The sequence below is a fragment of the Anguilla anguilla genome, chromosome 8, assembly GCF_013347855.1.
Source record: "Anguilla anguilla isolate fAngAng1 chromosome 8, fAngAng1.pri, whole genome shotgun sequence".
Taxonomy (NCBI): domain Eukaryota; kingdom Metazoa; phylum Chordata; class Actinopteri; order Anguilliformes; family Anguillidae; genus Anguilla; species Anguilla anguilla.
The window spans coordinates 36,655,675-36,673,376 of record NC_049208.1 but is presented as its reverse complement, the minus strand read 5'-3'; the positions used below and the strand labels follow the sequence as shown (position 1 = coordinate 36,673,376).

General features: G+C 48.0%; 1 protein-coding gene across 2 annotated transcripts in view; it reads left to right on the top strand.

The window, feature by feature from the left end:
• jarid2b (jumonji, AT rich interactive domain 2b) overlaps window positions 1–17,702 on the top strand; it is a 134,696-nt gene that overhangs the window by 689 nt on the left and 116,305 nt on the right. The gene's annotated exons all lie outside the window — the stretch shown is intronic.

Here is a 17,702-nt window from a genome sequence, read left to right as displayed (position 1 = left end):
GCATAATGTAGCTAAAGCTTGCGAAGGCAGTTTGCACATTTTCTGTCTTGTAAATATTGAAAATTCCTTTTAGATCATGTATTGAATTGATTGCTCTGCTAAATTGGAACTCATTTTAAACGATACTCGTGCTGTCTGGGCTCCCCTTCAACGTCAAATCAAATTTATTTGATCACTTGGCAAGCTACCGATATTCCTACGAATGAGTCTCAAAGACTCATTTTAGATACCGCGATATAAGATGTAAGTGTTGACTTTTTTGATCAAACACATTATTTGCGTCAAATAAACCGAATTTCCTGAGTAATTTGTAATCTGAATGGCTTTGTTTGCTCTTCATAGCGATCCTATTTAAAGCCGTGCAGACAGCCATATCGCCTCTGGCTTTTTCCGGGTTCCATTTCCCGATGCAAAACCTCTTCGTAAAAAAAGAAGAAAAAACACTATAGTCATTGTCATCGATACGAACACGTTTTCCTGATTATATGAACATCACGACTGATCCCAACTTGTTATTTTGGTTCGACCGAGCACTTGCACGTTTGCAGAAATCGGACACTACCGTGATGTATGGAGAAAGGGGTGTTTGATCTCTCGTTTTATCACTAGCTGCGAAGAGAGAGAAAACGGGTCATGCGTTTTACATTTTTATTTCTTTCATGCACTTGTAGCCGGAACGACTTGTTTGCAAACATGTGTTTTGTAGCCTAGTTTATTATTGCCGCTGAATACAGAGTGCGAGTGGTATTTGTCTTGTGTTGTACGTCTCCGTGTGTATGACCTCTGAGTGGACGGATGGGAGATATTGCAGCAGCCAGGGTTGGCTGCTTGAGCGATTATTTCAGATATTCTCCGCGTTTTTGAACGATGGGGGATTTGCGGTTAATCGTTTTATGAGAGCTCGTGTCCACAGTGCACACATGAATGTAAAGTAGAAGATTTGATTAAACGCAAGGATCTAGAATTGGAGATCGTTTTAAGAAGGGAGTAATTGGAGTCGCATTGCAGGGGTTCATGTGTGAAAGAACAGCAACCATTTTATCTTTGCAAGAAATATTAAAAGCAACGAGTTTGTCGTAATGGGTCTAAAATCCACGAACGTTCTTGAAGTAAACATTGTGTAGATGTTTCTCGTTGTTAGCTTTTACGCTAGTGGATTCTAAGAAGTGCTAGCTAAACAAAGATTTTAACTGAAACTGAGTCACTCAGCACATTTATGTGCAACCTTATTTAGCATCAAACCTTGAAATTACTGAACATTCTCTTGTATGAGTGATTTCTGAGTTGGATTTACTGGTCGCGAGCAGCATTTCCCGGTGCTTCGTTTTGTACAGCATGCCTGCGGTTAATTGCATTAATATTATTTGAATTGTAAATTATCACAGTACGTGCGGATGCCCTGTTCGGAAAGGGTTAGCTCTAGCAACAATTTGAGATACTGTGTAGTGATCGCGTGTTCATGATGTTTAAATAGGCTATTCGAGGAACCATAAAAAAAATATAAAAAATGTTTTAATTTCGAGCATTAGCAAGCAGAGGCGTGTATGGGTGATGACAGACAGCCCGTAGAATTTTTTCTTATTTGAACCGAAGAGCAACAGGTTACATCGTAGTCGAACCCCCAGATTTCCGTTTCACTATGACGCACACGTATGTTTGTTTTTTTCCTCTAACAAAATAATAAACAACGCATAACAGCGTGTTGGCATTTTTATATTCACATTGGAAGCGCGTCATAGGCTACCTGAGCTTTGCCGTAAAACGTAGCAAATATCGTTCGTTTTGATTTTCAGAAGTCGTAGCCTAGACTAAGCTACTTGCATTTTAATATGTTAAATGTGACCGTGAGCTTGATGCCGGATTCCAGTTACATTTTTTCAGTTTTAAGCGCCATTGAGTACAATTGTAAAACCTTTAAAAAGCATGAGTAAATGCCAATCTCGGGCTTTTCCATATTTAGAGTGTGAGGTCTTTATGGAAACTTGCCTTGTATGGAATCCGCAGTGTAAAAATTCTGTTTTTTATTTCTTTTTAAACGAATGTTATTTTACTGTTCTCTGTAAATTCTTAACAGTGCGAAAGTAAGTGCGTAGTAAGGCATTCCGCATACTTGTTAATTGCTTTAAGCAGGCCTAATTGTTTGACAAAAGTTGGATCAAATTACTCGTGCAAATGTGAACATCAGAAATCGTTTTAGTGGGCTCCTTATGACGGCACTGAACCTGAACTGGCGTGAACTTCTCATAGGCTTTATATTTGCGCAACAGACGGGTTACTTGCATACACTTGCTTATGTTTTTCATTTATACCGCTGGATACTGAAAAACACTGGTATAATACAATTACATTAACTGAGATTTGAACCTGAAACATTTCTACTTACTTCCCAACCTTATGTGTTGCTTCGAAACACAAGCAAAGAAATGTAGCCATTAATTTCAATACTTTTGTCCTTAAGAATTATTCTAATAGCAATCAAGTATTTGTCTGATTATTTTAAAGATTTTATGTTGGATAATTTCCATTTGTCATGCCTACATTTGTGTGTGTGTGTGTTTTTTTGTGTGGGGGAGGGGGTGTTGATGGCAGACTTTTCATTTAGCAAACATAAAATACTCCCTTTAACTCAATGCCTTAACTGTTTTCCCTTCGCTAATTGGACAGCAAAGCATAAATGCTGCCTCACGGGAGTCAAACTGTCACCGGGAAACCTCTGGGACAGGATTTGGCAAGGCCTGAAAAAGTCTCCCACTCCAGGTGCATATTTTGTAGGCCCGTTGGACCGCGCAGAGTAGAAGTTTTAATCGGGGAGCCCACCGCACACAATGTGGCTTTCTCCTGCCTTCTCTTTTCTTCCCCCGTAACCTCCCTAAACTCCTTGTCTGAATAATTTGTCTCTCTCTTTGACATGTGAAGAGTGCGGGCTGTGCAATTTTGTGCTCCAGAATAGCAGTAGTCCACACTGATTACAGGAAATCCCTTCACAATGTTAATGCTCTTTCTCTCCAAAATTAATTAGACCAGAGAGTCTGCCACTGTTCGGAGAATTCCTTAAAGGGAAAATGAAAACTATCCAATAGATTTGCACTTCTGAATGCTTTCTAGTCAACATATTTGCATTTACATTTGTAGGAATTAAACATACAATGCTACATTGATTAACCTAAATATATGCACAACAGAGTAAAACATTGCAAATTAAACATGCATTTCATATTTGTAACGATAAGAAACGAAATGGATTTGGATTGCATGCACGGCAGCTATTTTGCACAATCACGCAGAGCAAAGTATACATCATCTTTGTTTAGTCAGGCAATATAATGTGTGTGCCACTCCATCCCCCTCCTGCTTCGACAGTGTGCTGTGTCTTGGCTGTCTTTGTTCCGAGTTGGCCCGTGTTGAACATCACTGGGCCTGTCACATCTGCTGAAACTTGGCAGCTGTGGGTGAAATCTGGTCAAAACCAAACCCGGAAAACAACAAAAACAACCTGGAGGAGAGGTCCCGGGGGCCTCCACTTAGACCAGAACTCTTGCCCTTCTAATTTAACCTCTCCTTAATTAGCGTAAGACAATTATACATGCTTGGCTTAACCATTTCCCCTGGAACAAGAGTGGGAGTTGTTTTTCCTCATGCACCAGGGATGTTATTAAAATTCATCAGTGGAGGGAAAAAAATGTTAATAAAAGCAAAACAAGAAAATGTAATTACGTTGCCCCCAATTGATAGACGCAAACGTAAAAATGGCCAAGGAGAGGAAGAATCGCCACTTTGACATTCTCTGCGTGGTTCGATATTAATGGCTTTTCTTTCTGACGCCGACTTGCTGGATAATTCGGAGAGCACGTCTTCCTTTAACGACAAAATAAATGATTCACCGTGGTGGTTTATTTGTGCAGTGCGGTGTCTGGAGCGAAAGGTGAGGGTAATGGCGGCTGCGGTATTTATTATTATTATTGTTGTTGTTGTTGTTTAGTTTAACCGAATGTGACAATGAGAGCGGAGTTAACATGGGTAATATTGCCATTTTGTGCGGCGCGGTCTCCTGCTCGGGCCCAGCTGGGGTTCGACTCTAATTCATCGCTGTATGGTGGGATAAGCACAGCTGCTCTGGGGGCCTTTACAAATGTAAAGAAGCTGTCAGTGTTTGTTTCATCAGGCGTACAACTGATGAGCCCCAGTCCAGAAATCCACTGCAGTGTGTGGCGAACAAAAAAAAGAAAAAAAAAAAAAAGAAACCAGAAACAAAATAGCGTGCGGCTGAGGCCTCGTGAAGGCCGGCCCAGTCCTGCGGCTTTAAAATTTAAATGCGGGTCCCTTTGCCGGGCCTTGTGGATGCTGTTGCGTTTTACGCCGGAGCTCGACTGCGCTTCATTTAACCTCATGTTTTAATGCAAATGGTCTTTAAAAAATTTTTTTTGTGTGACACGGCAGAATTTAGTCCTCAGGAGGACCCGCGTTGGAGTTGCTTGACAAGATTGTTTTTTTTTTTGGCGGGGGGGGTTTAAAGATCTGTTTGAGTTCATCTCCGGTCTCCCCGAAGGACACACTGCAATGTTTGGAGCAGCATTCTGATAAAACGAGTCCAGGGCTAGGGGGGCAGCTTCGTTTTGGATTCGGTTTGTCAAGTGCAGACAGCTTCCTATAAATGCCTGTCAGATAATTGCATAACATTGCGTAGTGTGCAGCTGGCTTCCCTCTAATCTCACAAAATACTCGTTACAGTTCTGTGGCTATTCTGGTGAACTGTGCAGTGTCGCAACAGTCCAGTTATCAGGAGTTGACTGTACTCATGGCAGCCTAACTGAAAATGACTGGATTTTTATGTTGTGGGTGATAAAGAATTATCCAGTTTAGGGTGGCTCTGTGCGTGAGCTGTTTCAGAAGCAGTCTGTATTTCAGCATGTGAGAAAAAGGCTGCAGAGGACTTAAGTCAGCAGTACAATTGTGGGATAGCCGATCTCTTGAGGGGAAAAATTCCAAAGGTTACTATATAGTAGGATAAATTAATTTATCAACATTAGAAAATTCAGCAAAACCGAACAGCAATAGGTTTTCTTCATTGTATTCTTTAATTTAAGTAATAATTTTGAAAAGGCCACGGTTAAGGCATAAACCGTAAGCTTCCCCATTATTTTATAGAACTGTCCTACCCACATAATGCATTTTATCATCACTGAAGAAAAAAATTGGGAGATTTTCGTTTACAAGTCCATGAAGTAGCAGGAATTAAAAACAAGCTATACGTTTATTTGATTCGTGATGACATCCTCAGTTCCTTAAGGCGTACCAGCTCCACAGACCATGCGTGCTGTGTTAAGCACCACGGGTCGAACAAGGGAAGTGGTTGTTTGGACGAGCCTTTGAAATAATGTTCCTACATGAAATTAACCTTTTTATTTCTTCTTTAGCCTATCTCATGCTCATGCTAGTTTGGTTATTTTCTAGGGTGTTTTAAAATTGCAATAACATATTTTGGCCTGTGAGTTGCAAGTTGGCGTTAAGTTGTTCTGTGACCCAGTTCGACCCCCCCCTCCCACAGACCACAGTATAGGAACTGCTGGTTTGGTCCACGGAGAAAGAGATCTCCGAGCAGCAGGCTCAATCGGCAGACACAGCATATGCTTTTACCGTTTTTTTTCGCGCTATAGTTTCTCGCTGCTTTCCCGCGTCCGCAGAAAGACGACGCTCCTCTTCGCGGCGTGACCGACTGCGCTGCGGAGGTCAGTTAGGCCCGCGCTAATCCGCGGCGGCTGCGACTTTTCCCTTTATTGTTTTACTGCCTCGCGTTTGTTATGCAATTCACCCTTCTAGCCGTCAGCATTTATTATTGCACAAGCTCGAGTCTCGCGCGCGGCCGTCCGGCTCGGGGGGAACGGCCTGGAAGGAGGCCGAGCGCGCTGTGCCAGCGCGGCGGTCACGCGGACGGCCTGGGGAGAGAGGCTCGCTCGTTTCTGTTCTGCGCGCACGTGAGACACGCGCACACGCGCTCGCGTCGCGTTTTCTGCTGGCTAATCTTTTGCGAGGCGAGGTTTACGTGTTCCCCCGCACTGGGTAAACAGCCAGAGGTAAACACCCAGAGGCTAGGGGGGTTGTTCATGTTTAGCATTTTGATAACCCTCTTGGTATCCGAAGGAAATGGATCCCACAACAACATACCTCCTATGAGCAAGACCTCACACGGCCTTGGGCTTCATGAGGCCCTGGAGTCGCTTATGCAACACTAGTAGTGGGTTAATTGCAAACTATTTCTTCTGTTTGTACAAATCTTTTGGGTGAACAGAATGAACCGCATCACCTGCATTTAACGAGTTACTTGGTTTTTATTGCTCTGTGTGTCCTGCAAATATTTATTCATATTCAACTTCAGCCTTTTTGATACTGTCAAAAAATGTTTCATTTTAAATAAATGTAATCTAGTGGACTGAGAAGTTTTATTGTTGCCAATGTATCTCACGATAAAGACATGATATGCAACATAAAAATTCAGAGAGAGAATTCTCCATTTGATTGCGTAATTAAATTTTAATAAAATAAATATAATCTTAATATAATCAAAATAAGATGGAGGATACTTTGAAAAATCATGTCAGATAAAATACATATTGCCTAGAGATTTAAAAACTTGTCTCAGTGTGCAGACCTGTGCATGGAGTCAGGGCTGAGCATTAAACAGAGCACAGTCGAGGTTACAAAGTGAGAAGCGGGTTTTGAAATGTAACCGTGCTGCACATCATCTGGCTGGCAGCATAGGCTCTGCCACCGCGAGGAAATGCTGAACGAAACCGCGGTCCGCGCGTCTGTCCCGCTGAGTCATTCTCAAACGAAAGGCCGACCGAGCGAAACTGCGCATGGATCAGCGGAAAAAAGAAAAAAATCTTCACGCGGAACTGAATCAAACCGCTCCGGTCGCCGGAGGGAACTGAGAACCCGCCGCCAGCGATGAGCGGGACCCGAAAGGTCTCGCTCACGAGGACTCACGTCAGGGATCATCGCCGCCCGCTTCCGGAGAGGAGCGGGGAAGACGCCGACGTGTCTTCGTGGCGTCCGCCCTCCTCTCGGCTGACCGTTTTTTACGGTTGTCGCGGAGGGAGCCGCCGCGGTCCAGCGTCCGCCCCGCAGATCCGCGAACGCGTTCCCAGTACCGGAACGCAGCCAGCGGTCCACAGGCGGTCAGGCGACGCCTCGCCTCTGCGGCGTGCCACGCAGCTGACCTGATTACAGCACACCGTTACTCTAGTTCTCTGTTTGGTACATTTTGCTCCTGCCTAAGGTGTTTGGTTATTTGCTCTGATGTGTTGTCTTAATGATGGCTGTACAGTACGTGCCTGTGATCCACGTGTTGTGTGAACGCGGACTTCCCCTTTCGAGTGGTACGGCAGCGTCTCGGCCACCTTAACCAAACCGGCCAAGTTGCAAAACACCATTAACAGGAGGAGGAGCCTTACTTAAGCTGGGCTCTTCAGTAAGACTCCGCTTGTCAGCAGCATTGCTGCGTGTGCTGGGTAGATAGTGGAAATGGTCCAGTCGAGAGACACGTTACAATTGTGGGTGTGTGTGCGTGTGTGCGTGTGTGTGTGTGTGTGTGTGTGTGTGTGTGTGTGTGAAAATTGAGCTTTATATAGTTCATTCTATTTAATTAGGTAAGCAGGAAGAAAAAAAACATAAAGGTTAACGAAATAAATATGTTTAAACTACTCTTTATGAATAGTAATGGAAAAGGGGTACTGCTGCTGGGCAACTACGCCGTCGATTTCTTTAAAAACCAAAATAATGAAGAAATAGGACGACCAGACTGACTAATTAATAGCGAGCACCCTATAACCTCTCCGGATCGATATCTCAGAAGTCAGACCAATAAAGGGACATCTCTTGTGTACATTTTGTGTTTGATATTTTGATTTATAGTAATGGCGGTGGGGCTGGATACACCAGCAGAGCATTATTGATTCCCGGGCCCATCTCGCGGCGGCCCTGTCCGCGCTGAAAGAGCGCCGCTGTGTTCGGCACACAATCAATGTCATCACTCACCCCGTTATACTGCGGGGCCCGGGGGCCGAGGGGATACCAATTGCCTGTCGGCGGCGCGCGCGAACGGAAGCGCTACATTTCGCCCCGTCTCCCGGTGGCAAAGCTCTTAAACCGGCGGGAGAGAGTTGATTCGGCGGGATTTCCACCGGCTTTGCCGCGAGCGTATTTATTGTAAAAAAAAAAAAAAAACCCCTCCGGGCCGGGAGGAACGGACCCCCGTCCGACGTTCGCCTTCGCTCGCTTTTTTTTTTTTTTAGTATTTTTTCCCAGAGCGCCATCGGAAACGTAGCGCTCTTCCCCGGTTATCTGTGCTGCGGACGGATCCAGAAGTAGGGCGGCTATAGCTGTGCCTGCCCGTAAACGTGCTTTTTTTTAGGCCCTTCGTTCTGAGACTGGGGCGGGGCTGCATTCCGCCTAGCCTCCTTCACAAATGTCTGACCGCACTAATGAATAGGACCGAAGGTATCGTGTGGGATGAGCGTACCGTGCTCCTTCCCGATGGCAGCATCTTGTTATCGAATGCTCAGGCAGGTGGATGTTCAGTGGCGGTATCCTGGAGCTTGGTCGTCACTGCAGTTTCCTTTAAACATAAAGACGAAGCATTCTGTGCAATTATAGGTTTTCTACTGAAAGTATAAAATAAAAACGCATACACGGTATCACATTGCTTCTGCAGAAGTTCTCGTGAATAATAGTCACCTTTTCATGAGCTCATTGTGAGCCTAGGATGTGGCACATGCATCTCTTCTTAGTATTACGTGTGGCTTCTTTTGATTTTAGTTTACCTGAAAGACACACTCTGGGTAACCTTCCCCCCCCCCCTAGTGAAAGTCTACAGTCTAATCTACTGACTTGTGTTTTGTCCAAAACTAAGTGTCAAGTCTTCTTTCAATTTTACCCCTATTAATTTTGAATGCCTGACTATTTTTGTTTGCGCTCGTCACTGTGGCCTGCTCTGTCAAATTGGAAGAGTGCAGACAAGCACACGCTCTTGTCAGACACTCTCCCCCCCCCCCCCCCCCCCCCCCCGTCCCCCGCACTCCTCCAGTTAAGTTCTCGAGCATCAGGTCGGAGGAAGATGTCGCTTGTGCAGTTTACGCAGGAAGCCCGTTTGACCAGAGGGGGGTTTCTGGTGCATGATAAGACACGAGCATCCTGCTGACAGATCCCTTCCTCCCACAGCCGACGCGGCCACGGTCCAGACTCCGCTCGCCAGAATAGCGCCTTAACAGGATGAGCCAGCAGGGCAGCCGCAAGCCTTCCGTTCGATGGCAGCGCCTGGGACGATGTTGGGCATTGTTAGATTAAACGGTGCCCTGAGTGGTGTGCCATTTTTGACTGCTGTGACAGTCGTTTCGGTAACCGGTCCTGTGTTGAAGCCTGCCAGCGTTCCTGTTGACGACTCGTCTGCAAGAATCCGTTAGCGTTCTTGCTGTATGCCAACATGGCGATGTGGCGGAAGCTGGGTCGCAGCAGGTTATCTTTTTTGGCTAAATATCTCTGCTTGATCGCTCTCCATCCTTGCAGGTGTCACACCTCTGCTATTCGCACTTGACTCATAATTCTACAAGCGCCAGGCCGTCTGCCGCTCACTGGGGGAACCAATCATTTTGCAGCCGAATGATCTTTTTGGTTGTGGTTTTGCTGGGGGGTTTTTGCCGGTTGACTTTGTATTGTGGGCTAATGGTAATGGTAAATGGACTGCATTTATATAGCGCTTTTATCAATCGGTCTTACCTCCTGAGCTGTGTCGCCCCATAGCTAATGTGGCACCGGGTTCCAGTTTGTGATTGGGAGCACGAGCACTCGATTAACAACATCTGCAGACCCTGAGCCAGACTCCTCTCGGCCCAGCCCAGCGTGTGTGTGTGGGGGTGGGGTGTGGGGGGGGGGGGAAGGGCGCATCGAACGGTGCTCCGTCTGAGTCTCACTGGGCCACACAGCCGGGGAGTCTGGTACCTTGTAAACCCAGGGACAGGAGCCAAGGCCCAGCATGCAAAGCTGCGTCTGGCCCTGGATCAAGTGGCAGGTCTGAGTGGAGCGCTCGCAGCAAACCTGGGGCCGTGTCCCGGACAGACTTAAGCGGATAGAAATAATTAAATCAAACGCATGGCCCGGGTGGAATTTCACCCTCTCGAGCCCTTCCTTGGTCTTGGCTGATGTTGGAGAAGGTTTTGTAAAGCGACCCAAAATGTAATCACTTTCTACAGCAGCGTTCGCGTGCTCTCCGATTCAGGTGGCTGGGTTCGTGTCCCAGGACAGGGAAATGCACATTTTTATAGTCACCATGCAGAGCTATCAAACAAACTTTTTTTTTAATAGTTCATAATAAAAATGAGAAGGAAGTTATAGGCGCTAAGCTCTAGTGACATGAAATTTAAATAACCCTTTTTTTAGTCGATAAAAAGAAACATGGCTTTTGTGGGCAAATAAATTTTTTTAAATTGCCTAAAGAAAAAGGTTGCTATAGTGACCAAAATGTGCTTTTTAAAGCACCGTGTCATCAGTGGGGCCTAGCCACCCTGTTTCCATAGCAACTGCTGTAGCACCAGAATGGAGTGTCTTTCAGGCTTTTCAGATTCGGCACTTCAAGTGTCTCAACATAGTGGAGCATTGAAATGGTAAGAAAATTTGACTGTTTTGGGTTAGAATAAAAAGAAAAAAAAAAACAATGCGGTTGTTCACTTATGAACTTGGGATCCCCAAGATTGTAGTACAACAGATTAAAAAAAAAAAAAACAGGGTGATTTAGTGTTGCGTACAGCAAGTTTGTGACGTCCAGTTCTTTCCCCCAACACACACACACACACACACACACGCTGAAAGCATTTTTTTTAAATCATGACTAAGCATATAATTATAATCTGGCCCATGCCCTTGGCTTGATGGATCGCTCCTGTTACCCTAATGATGTTTTTGTAACAAAAAAAAAAAGAAGTCGGAGCCCCAAATCAGGACGGAGAGTGTTCGGTCCTGATAAGTCGGGCTGCTGCCAAGGTAATTTGTTTTGCCGCGGACTCTTCCTGCTCTGCCTCGGCCTTTGTGTCTACCAGACGCGGCGTGAGTTATGCCACCTTTTTTCTGCTCTCTCTCTCTCTCTCTCTCTCTCGCTCTCGGCACCAAGGTCAGGCCGTTTCGCCTCTGTGCAGCTGCACGCGATTCCAGCCGCTTTGCTGGCGCGTCGCTCGACAGACAAAACTTTATTGGACTGAGAGACCCCGGGGACTTCAAAGCTTTCGCTCGTTACCCAGAAGCGCAGCGACATGCGCTAGCGTCACGTGGCCCGCTCTGGAAAGAAAAGAGCTGTGCGTGTGTAGGCAGTCGGCCCGGAAGGTGAGGTGGAATAGTTTGACTAGGCCCGCCGTGCAGGCCTACCTGCTCAGCAATCTAATCTGTGGCTCTTCTGTTACTTTTCCCTTGCGTTATTTAAGAAATATGCTTTTACAAGGTGCTGTATAAGTTTTTATTTATATATTTTTTTGTTTTAAAGGTTTTTTTTTTAAATGCCTTTGCTTAACCTAGGAACCCCTAACGCATAGCTTAAATATTTTCCTTCTGCGAGCATCAAAGCTATCTTTGATCACAGGGAAGGAACCTTGAAGGGGTTTTTTTTTTTTTGCTGCTGGTTTTCCCCCCCTGGTAGAATTCAGAAAGAGAGCAAACTTTTTACTTATGTCGGCCAAATTTTTCTCATTGTGACAAAATTGCCACGTTTTACAAGGCACCTGATAAATCGGTAAATAGCCGGTCAGCAAATTAATGCAGACTCTACGGAGTCGATGCAACATGGATCTGAAATGTAGCTACTTTAAGTACAATATAGCCTAAATATCTCTCAGGCTAACATTTTGAAGCGGGCCAGTATCAGCGAGTGAGATCTGTCCAGCCTCTCCTAATCTGTGTTTAGATACAGGGTATGAGAGGACACTAGTGAGGTGGATTTAAGGTGTGAAAAGAGATTAACGTGGCCTGTAGTCCCCGCGGTTTAGGCGGTATCAGGTAGCCCGGGGGACGAGCGCTGTCGTGCTACCGTTAGCATCGGCTGCCCTGTCAGCACCCTGGGTGTACTCAGAAGGCCTTCTGAAGGATTTAGACTTTTTTCTGCCCGCTTATTGTGAGTGGCAGAGAACTGGTGACTTTTTTTTCCAAGAATACAGAAACTCCAGATGTGTCATACTGTAACCCCGGGTTCGGCTGAAATCGCTCGGCGTCACGGTGCTTCTCGAAATGTCATTTCAGACAATTTTTTTTTTTTTTGCCGCCACGCTCGTTCTTGGTACTGTGTGGGCAGGCGGAAAGAGCGAGGGGGAAAGAAAAACACGGTCGGCTTCCTCTCTTCACCCGGCTTTGTTATGGAGCGCGCCCGGCTCGCCGGAGGTGGACTCTCCACCGGAGAAGGCGCACCTTTGTCCATCTCAGAGCTGTCGGTGCTTGTTGTAAGGGAAAAAAAAAAAAAAAAAACATTCCAAGATGGTCACAGCAAAATGTCAAGACGGGAAGGTTGTTGGCGCTCATCCCACAGTTGATGGTGCAGCTTTAGTGTGTGTGTGTGTGTGTGTGTGTGTGTGTGTGAGACGTCTTGAGTATTGTCTCACTCTGCGGAGTGCCTCCCGGTACATTAAAGCCTCGCGCGTCTGAGGCGGACAGGTAGAGTGGCGGTTAAGTGGACGGATTCCGTTTCAGAGCCGCTTCCTGTGTCTCCTCTGAGCTCTCTTTGAGGCGGGGGTGGGGGGCGGGGGGGCGTTAGGGGGGCGGGTGGAGCAGGGGGGCGGGTGGAGCGGGGGGGGGGGGTGGAGCAGGGGGGGGGGGGCGGGTGGAGCGGATGAATTCATCTTCTGCTCTTTGTTTCCCCTCCGTCTTCCTTCCTTCGGGTCTGACTTAACGGTTTCTCCCGCGTCGCCGTCGGCTTCCTCGTTCCGGACGCAGCCGCGCGGGTCTTCGCTCTTTATCCGTCCTCTTCCTCCTCCCCCGTTTCAGCCCCCCCCCCCCCCCCCCACCAGGATTAGCGCTGTGGGAAAACGATGAGACGCGGCCACCCTTTGAAGCCAAGCAGATGTGTTAATGGCCTTTAATTCACAACTGGCTGGCAGGAAGCCTCCCTCCCCCCCGTCGGTGCCAGTCTCTCTGTACCTGGGAGTTCCTTCTCAGCACCTTTCTCGGAACAGCCGGCAGGGCCGACGTCGCCCGAGCGCTAATCTTTCTCTTTTTGTTTGCCGCGCCGAAGGTTCAAGGGTCAGGCGTGAGCGTCACTTTCGCCCCCGGCCGATTTCCAAGCGTCTAGCGCGTGAGAAACTTTCCTCAGGCAAACGGTTTTCACACCCTGGTGCGATAACGGACTCCGATAGCGCGCCAGGATGCAGGGTTTTCCATCGTCCCTCCCTCTCCCTTTATATCGCGTCGCTGTGTGATGGTGCTCGTTAAACTGGCTATTGTAGCAGCCCGATGCCTTTCTCTGTCTTATAGCATCCTGTCACGACGGCCTTTTGCATTCAAATTCAGGTTGAGGACAAAGCTCCCTAATTTTGCCTTGCAAACCTTCCCCCCCCATCAAAGCTTCAGGTAAAGAGTCCAGTTTGGGACAGGTCTGGGCCCGCCGCGCCTCGGACGGCCTGAAAGCCCGGGGAGGCCTCTCCGCTCGGCTCCCGCATCTGGCCGGCTGTCTCTTTAATTCGGCTGTTGAATTTATCGCCCCCGGACCGGGCTCCTAATCTTATCTCCGCGTCTGTTTGCGTTGCGTTTGCGCTCACCGCTCTCACCTCGCTTCGCTCCCGAGCTCCTGCCGCCGCGGCTCTCTACGTCGCCCTCTCCTGCCCGGCCGCGCCCTGCTCGGCTGCAGCAGGGCCGTAGAGAAGCTGGCCGCCGTGGGAACTGTTCTCTTGTCAGTGTGTGCACACTGTGGGTCTCCAGGACGTGTGTTCTGTTTATATCTGCTCTTGTGGTTTGGCAGTAGGGGCGAAAGGCATTTCTGCTTTCACTGCAGGTTATGACAGGAAATGATTCCAGTGCGGAGCTCACACACACACACACACACACACACACACACACACACACACACACACGTTAGCCTTAACAGAAACTTTATGGGCCCTACTCTGTTCAAAAAGGGAAAAAAAAAACCCCTTAAGTACTGCCGCTAGGCTGTTTGCCAGGCCGCGAACCCACAACAGCCCACGAGCCTTCGCCAGTGCGTCAGTCGCCGCGAAGCGCGGCGTTCGGGACCTCTGAGCCCACCGGCGCCCCATTCCTGCATTTTCAGCTCGAGCGGAGCTGCACAGTGAGGACCGCCCTCCCCAACCCCCCCTCGAACCCGGCGTGGTGCTCTGTAAGGCTGCCAGCAGACCACCCCCCCGCGGCCTCTCGTGCCTGTATGAGCGCCCGTAGAACAGAGCCGTAATGGCGCACCGCGTGCTCCCGGTTGCCGGATGCCCCTGTGTTAGAGGGCACGGCTTCGCAGGCTGTGCCAGCCAGTCTCGGCCTGGACCTTGAAGCCGCCTGCCAAGCTGAATCAAAAAGCCCTTCCTGAGCTCCCCACGCTCCCCAGCCTCCCCAAACCCAGCTCGTGCGCCGAACCCTTCTTTGTCAATTTCACACGGCTCTTGAAATATATTTTTTTTTTAATGTATGTATATTTTTAAAGACGTGTTCTTTGTGCAGGATCGTCTTGCACCTTGTGTGCGTGTTACCCTTAGGGATTATACTGTTTTTAACCGCTTATTATCTCGCAGTGCGGGTAGCTAGTCAAAACGATCTTGGCCCTGTTCCCTTGAAATGGAAATTTAATTGTGATTAGTATGTTTTAAAATGTTTTGATATTGCTTAATTTCTCACAGTAATGTTGGGAATGTGCTGTCCTCATGGCGTATAGTACATTTCACGCTGGTCAAATTTCATGTTCTTCTTCGAACAAGAAAAACTGGCCATTCCAGCATTCGTTCAACAAGTTACATTTTGTGAAGTGAGCTAATGGAAATTTTTGTTCTGGTCCCTATGGTGCATAAATTCCAGTGAGGCTTTCCCAAACTGAGCGTATTAATATTTAAATAAGCTGTCAGAGATTGATTGATGCTAAAAGCTGGAAACGTGTCCCGTTGTACTCCACTGAAGCACACAAAGGCTGCCTCAGTCTGCTCTGACTGATAGCCAAACGGGGGGGGGGGGGGAGCTGTTTGAAGAAGCCGAGTTAGGACGTCCAGTGTGTAGCGCTGTGCTGGTAAAGAGCAAGATTACCCTACAAAAAAGAGATAAATTCGGAAAATGTCTCTGTCTCTGTGTCTGTTTCTCTCTCACACTCACTCACTCACTCAGTCTCTCACACTCTCTCTCACTTCTCTCTGTCTCTAGCTCTCTCTGTCTTTGTCTTTCTGTCTCTCTCTCTCTCTCTCTCTCTCATACACTCTCTCTGTCTCTCAATCTGTTCCTGTCTCTCTCTCTCACCCCCCCCCCCCCCCCCCCAACCCCCATGTATTTGAGTGGGTCAAGGCAGTTCTGCTTTCCATACACTTTGACCTCAGTTTAACGCCCCCCCCCCCCCCCCCCCCCCGTCATGCCCTGGTGTCTCAGCCCGCACCGAGCGAACCCGTTTGGGCACAGTCGCGGCGTTAGGCGCTGCAGGTGTTTGGCCAAACGGTCAGGTCACCCATGCGTATCCTGGGCGCGCACAGTAATGTGAGCCCATCACCTTCAGTTACGCGTCTCTCCCCCTCACCAGCGCGCGCTTGAGAGAGAGAGAGAGATAACGCGAAGTTCACAGACAGTCAGCCCCGCCGCACAGTCACGGTGGGGTGTGGGGTGTGGGGGAGGGGGGAGTACGACCGCGCTACCTTTCGCTTCTGCAGGATATTAATTCGTAGATCGAGGTTTTTTCGCGCTGTTGTTGCTCACCGGTAGCGGGATTACTGATGGCTCTCGCGTCGCACGCTCCTCCTCTGCCGGGGAAACTGAAACCGAAAGGCCGCGGAGCTGCGAGGCGTGCTCTCGGGCCGAAACCTGACCCGGGGGCCGCGAGGGAGACGGCGCGGGGTCGCTGCCCGAAACGCGGGGTCGCGCCCACTCGCCGGCTGCCCTGAGCGGCGGCTAGCTAGCACCCGCAGGGTCACCCGTGAAGCCGCGAAGCTGCGAAGCTACGTTGCTGAGCCTGGATTCATCCATGTTAGTTATTAACCGTGTGTGTGTGCGTATGTGCACGTGTGTGTGTGTGGGTTTGCGTGCGTGCGTGCGTGCGTGCCTGCGTGCGGGTGGTGTACTTGCTTGGTCGTGCGTCTGTGTTCGCAATTTGCATACCTACGCATAAGTGTTTATGGGGGGTTTTTTTGAGCTTTTGTTTTGATTTCTTTTTAGAGCAGTGACATCCTCAGTAAATCAATTGTCACTTTTTTTTTTTGCTACAGCAGTACGGTTTAATGTAAACAACGTTGCGGGCCGTGATTTGATTCCAGGCTGACGATGGAGAAGTAACGTGCCGGGGTAGGCTGCTCAGTACTGTAACTTTGATTTTATATCTCCATGGCTACGGCGGGGCCTGTAATTGAATCTGGAAAGCGAGCTGACTGGAGGACGCTTCTGCCGAGGCGGTGATTGTGTTCGCCGTCACACCTCCGTCTCCGTTTCCAGCCGCTCGCTCTTTATCCGGCCCGCGTTCAGGCGCCGGCTGCTAAGCGTCGACGTACGGAGCGCAGGGACGATACTGAGCAAACAGTGGGTTTTCATCAGCGACGATTCTGCGTATAACTCCTCGAGAGACAGAGACAGAGACAGAGACAGAGACAGAGACAGAGACAGAGACAGAGACAGAGACAGAGACAGAGACAGAGACAGAGACAGAGACAGAGACAGAGACAGAGACAGAGACAGAGACAGAGACAGAGACAGAGACAGAGACAGAGACAGAGACAGAGAGACTGTTAAAGGATAGCCATCAGAATCTTTGCGTAAGCTCTCTGTAGTGTTCTGCGAAGCGAACTGCGTTTGACTGACAGCCTCGAGTGCTTTTGTCAGCAGTTTGCCGCTTTCACACGAAGGATCGTGACGCTAAATGGAACATTATCTAATTTTGTGTAAAAAAGCCAATATATTTGTTCTTGGCTTTACTTAAAAAAATTTGCTCCCGCTTTGTGTTTTAACCACGACCCGAACACCGTTTACATTAATGCATTAACCCGTTTAATGCAGTGGCACAGAACAGTTAAAATTTCTTTAGATTGTCAGACAGCACAGCCACGGCACTTTAATGGTGTCAGTGGACGTGGAGAACTGAAATGAGCTGAAATGGAGAGGGAGTTTTTGCTGGCTTTTTATGGTAGCGGTATTTTGTTTATAGAGGGGATTTTTTTTGCTGGCTTCAAACGTTTTCAGTGTTCTGCTCTGAGCTGGACAGGAACAGCGGTTGTTAAAGTGGAAGAAGGTAGCCTAAATCTTAGCCACATTTATGCGTGTCCTAATAAAGCGGGACATTCGAAGACAGGATGAAAAGCCATCGAGAAAAGTGTAGCCCAATGAATATAATTTTTTATTTTTTAAACGGGACCAGGAAAGTCTGCCCTCCTTTCACGTTTTTTGTGTTGTTCGGGCCAGGTTGAGAGCAGAGAGCGGGTAGCCTAACTGACGCGGCGGGAATTTGAACCCGTGCCTTGCGCGGGAGAATCGCGCCCGACGCGACGTACGTGCGCTAC